The sequence below is a fragment of the Pseudochaenichthys georgianus genome, unplaced genomic scaffold, assembly GCF_902827115.2.
Source record: "Pseudochaenichthys georgianus unplaced genomic scaffold, fPseGeo1.2 scaffold_1217_arrow_ctg1, whole genome shotgun sequence".
In the NCBI taxonomy this organism is placed as follows: domain Eukaryota; kingdom Metazoa; phylum Chordata; class Actinopteri; order Perciformes; family Channichthyidae; genus Pseudochaenichthys; species Pseudochaenichthys georgianus.
In genome coordinates, this window is record NW_027262145.1 from 36,936 (window position 1) to 41,673 (window position 4,738).

General features: G+C 47.6%; 2 non-coding genes across 2 annotated transcripts; one reads left to right on the forward strand and one right to left on the reverse strand.

The window, feature by feature from the left end:
* Positions 1-3,808: 3,808 nt before the first annotated feature.
* LOC117440796 (U5 spliceosomal RNA) lies at positions 3,809-3,925 on the reverse strand. Its single transcript, XR_004551315.1, has one exon. It is a non-coding gene; the product is annotated as a U5 spliceosomal RNA (small nuclear RNA).
* Positions 3,926-4,084: 159 nt separating this feature from the next.
* Positions 4,085-4,155, forward strand: trnag-gcc (transfer RNA glycine (anticodon GCC)). The gene has a single exon. It is a non-coding gene; the product is annotated as a tRNA-Gly (tRNA).
* Positions 4,156-4,738: the final 583 nt, after the last annotated feature.

Here is a 4,738-nt window from a genome sequence, read left to right on the forward strand (position 1 = left end):
GTGGGGAATAGCCATTGAGCCCGAACCGATCAGACGTTGTTATCAAAATATATGAATTAGTAGCACTTTTGGACAAATTAGCTTTTCATTGGAATAATATTTATATAAAATCAAGCATTTGAGTGACGCAATTGATATTCACAGCAAATGTTCCCCGCTATATGTAGTACACTCGTGAAGAATTCCAGGCATCCAGCTGCTACCGTTCGCTCCTATAAAATAATAATAAGTCTGTCAGTGCTGCACACGTGCAGTGGGGTTTACCCAATAGCGATAGCATTAGAGGGCTGCGCCTATACTCATAGAAGCTGGGTTACAATACGTAACCCTAGTTCACTGTTGTTTGGAATATGCACTAGCACACAATTAGAGAGTTTTACTATTGGGTGACTATTGGCATCGAGTCCAAAAAAGACCCCTGCTGCTGTGCTGCAGTTTGTGGCCTCGATTGGACAAAAACACAAAATACTGTATAAAACAAGAGAAGCAACCTCACTTTTACGTAACTGGAAGTTCTGAGTACTTCTTCCACCTCTCCTTGAAAGGAATCGGGATTTATGTTGGAAAAATCATTACAAATTGGCAATGAGGAACGCTTCACGAATTTGCGTGTCATCCTTGTGCTACCGGAGAGACGTTGTTCTCCCTCATGTTCCACAATTCTGACCAATGGCTGTCCAGGGTTCCCTTCATGTTCCACAATTCTGACCAATGGCTGGCCAATGGGAGGCCGGATAATGTTCCATAAGAAGAATCAAACTTTTGGCGTCCAATCAGTGAGGCGGATTTATTTCTAAAATCTCTCCTCCCTCCGCCATTGTTTCGACCGGTCATTCTACTGAGTAACTTCAACCAAGCGACACTGTGAGTAAAATGTGCATTAATTATGAGCAAATACGCGTGTAAACACTGTTACGAAGACACTTCTATGTCCGACATTAGTCATACTGAGTTAGCCGTGGTGTTTGTACGGTACTGCTGATGAACTGCTGTGTGTGCTCACCTTTAGCTATTGGCTAGCTAGCGGGACGCTACGGAGCTCAGCTATCCGTGCTCTGAGGCATTTATGGCGGACAGGTTGAGGAGGATGTCCCGCTCCTGTGTGTGTGTAACAGAGCTCAGATGAGAGGGCTCTGATTATAGTTTTAATCCTCTGTCAAACTGCATGTTTTCTGCTAACGCTGTGTGTGTGTGTGGCCCAGCTATCCGTGCTCTGAGGCATTTATGGCGGACAGGTTGAGGAGGATGTCCCGCTCCTGTGTGTGTGTAACGGAGCTCAGGTGAGAGGGCTCTGATTATAGTTTTAATCCTCTGTCAAACTGCATGTTTTCTGCTAACGCTGTGTGTGTGTGTGGCCCAGCTATCCGTGCTCTGAGGCATTTATGGCGGACAGGTTGAGGAGGATGTCCCGCTCCTGTGTGTGTGTAACGGAGCTCAGGTGAGAGGGCTCTGATTATAATTTTAATCCTCTGTCAAACTGCATGTTTTCTGCTAACGCTGTGTGTGTGTGTGGCCCAGCTATCTGTGCTCTGAGGCATTTATGGCGGACAGGTTGAGGAGGATGTCCCGCTCCTGTGTGTGTGTAACGGAGCTCAGATGAGAGGGCTCTGATTATAGTTTTAATCCTCTGTCAAACTGCATGTTTTCTGCTATATTTGACGAGAGATAAAATGATTTTCGGCCACAGGAGTTTGACAGAGAATAACGGAAAAAGTACACGGTAAATACCTTCATAGCAGCCTACTTGTGGTAGAAGTCCAACTAGTACTGACTCCAACAGTAAAGTACTTCATTGTATTTGTGGTAGTGGTCTAACTGAGTCCAACTCTGTGTAGATGGAACATCCAGTATTTCGGAGGGCCCCTAACGGGACCCTCCTCTTAAAGGCCATGGCCGAAGCCAGCGCCCTCGCACCCCGGCGAGCAGCCGGCCAAGCCCTGTACAGGGCAAAGAAGCCCGAGGAGGTGGACGCGGAGGCCTGGGCCCACGTCTCCTCCGAGGGTGGCTCCACCGCCAACGCCACCCTCGTCCTGAGCCGGTGGAAGGTCCAGTTCGGCCAGTACCAGGGAAAGATCTTCCACTGGCTCCTGGAGAACGACGTGGGCTACGCCATCAATCTGGTCGCCTCCCACCAGAAGGAGCGAGAGAGGACAGGGTCTCAGTCCCCGCTGATGACCAACAAGGTGGAGTCCTTCAGTCTGATTCACAATACCATTAAAAGAGTGACAACAGTTTTAACCTTATTTGTGAATTTACAGGACGCCTTCACCCGCTACTCCTCAGCCTACCCTGACCTTTCTGGAGGCAGTCAGGTTCCACCGGGCGTTTGAGGAGGCGTGGGTGAAGTCCTCCTGCCTGGTCAGGAGGGACAGGCCCTTGTTGGCTTCGGGGACTTTAGATTTGAGACCCTGGACAGCCTGTACGAGTCTGTGGACCCCCAAACAATCCGGTATGTCGTAATACATATATATATATATACATATATATATATATCTATATATATATACACAATGTGGATTCTAATTCAGTGGATAAGAATCACGTGTCTGATTTTTGTAGATTTGTCAACTACCTCCGGAGGAAGATTCCCACACCCGGCACGCAGATGGAGAACGCCATCCGCTACACCAAGAGCCGCGACAGACAGAGACCTGCTGCTGCTGCTGCTGCTGCTGCTGCTGCTGCTGCTGCATCCACCACCAGCGCCACCAGCACCACCAGCAGCAGCAGCAGCACAGTCTCTGTCTCTGGCCAGAGAGCGAGGACTGCATCAAAGTGCGTGTATTATTTTAAAGCCGTCTGAGTTGGACGTACCTGGATGACTTTTCTGAAGACACGTTGGTGTTTTTCATGCTGTGCATTCTAGATGTTGTTCTGTCCCATAGGCCTCTTGGTTCAGCGTTTGCGGCCTTCATGTCCGGGCGGCGTTCTCTGTCTGCGGTGGAAATGCAGGCAAAGATCAGAAGCTCGTGGTCCCTCAGCCTGCATTTCCAGGCATGTCCAGCCCGAATGAAATGCACAGTTTAACCCTATTCGTATTTCTCATGTTCACTGTATATTTTCTCCTCACTCACGTTGCAATTACAGCCTCCCTCAGATCAGCTCTTCCCTCCAAGCCATCGGAGGAGCCTTCCGATGAGGAGCTGATCAGGGCGGTAGTTGACATGGAGCAGTGTAAGTAAAAACTCAAGGAGCATTCATGCAACATGTTGTTGATAACTGAAAGTTTGACTTCCTTTTTGACCCTTCTCCCTTTACTTTGCTCTATAAATGTCCGCACTCAGAAGGATCTGACCTGGCAGGTAAGTTTGCTTTAATGAATAACTATCCGCCTGTTGCAAGTCTCAAATCACCAAGCTTCACGCCGACCAATCGCCTGTCAGATCATCACTAACGAGTGCTTGTAGAGTAAGCTCACCATCCTCTCCCTCGTAACCCTGTGTAACCCCTCCAACCGCTCGCCGCCTGCATTGCTCCCTCAGCACGTCTAATCTGGAGTCGTTGTTTCGTCGTCACTTTCTCTCTTTAAACAACCGTCTGTGCTGCTGCACTAGGTTTTAGTTTCTGTGGCTCAATATTAACACAACGCAACTAACATCTAGTTTCTTCCATGTTAATGAAACCTGTGTGTCTTGTTTATACCCTCTGGGCTGTGTCTTTCTGTGTGTACAAACATCTTTTGAGATTGACACAAAGTACCCACAAAGAACCCTTTTGCGAACCAATTGGCTGGAAAGCTTCAAAGCTTCATAAGGCTTCATCTCGCCATCACTACTAATGACTGCTCTTGTCTTTCACAAACTCAGAATGCTCAGCCAAATGGCCAAGCCTACCAAAAATAGGTTGAACTCGTAGGTGTTCCTCTCCACGGAAGTCTTTAGTAAAAGGCGAAAGACTTATACGCTTTGAAGAGAAACCCAGAGTTATTGTGGAGGCCGTCCTCGAGAACAGACACCACCATAGTTGTCCCTGTCCAAGCCCTCGCGGTGGCCCTCACTTGGCTCTAGAAGCGTGGTTGCTTGAAAAACAGTCTTTGTTGGCTGAACTTTTCGCCTCAACTGCCCTATGGTGGCTTTATAATTCAGCATTGGTGGTTCAGTGGTAGAATTCTCACCTGCCACGTGGGAGACCCGGGTCCGATTCCCGGCCAATGCAATAGACAGTTCTTTGTTGTCTGAAAATAAAGTATAATGCCTCCACCACTTGGACTCTGCTACAGCAAACACACAGGTCTTTGGAGTGTACAAGTAAAGAGGGATGTTCTCCGTGCCGACCCATTGATTTGAGAACTCAGTGAGATGCTCGACATCAAATCACTGTAAGGGACGACCGGTGGAATGTATCCCTTCTTAAATGACTTGGAGCATATAGAATATCTGTTGAACAATCCACCTTGTTGACCGTGCTGTTGACCTCGCCAGCGTAGTGGTAGTTACGATATCTTGTGAATGTGGGCAGATGAGTGCTATAATCTTTGTAAGCCAAGTGGAAAACTAGGTTCCCATTCTCCGCAAATGCAACATAGCTTCACTGTTGTTTGGAATATGTACTAGCACACAATTAGAGAGTTTTACTATTGGGTGACTATTGGCATCGAGTCCAAAAAAGACCCCTGCTGCTGTGCTGCAGTTTGTGGCCCCGATTGGACAAAAACACAAAATACTGTATAAAACAAGAGAAGCAACCTCACTTTTACTCAACTGTTAGTTCTGAGTACTTCTTCCACCTCTGCTTGATA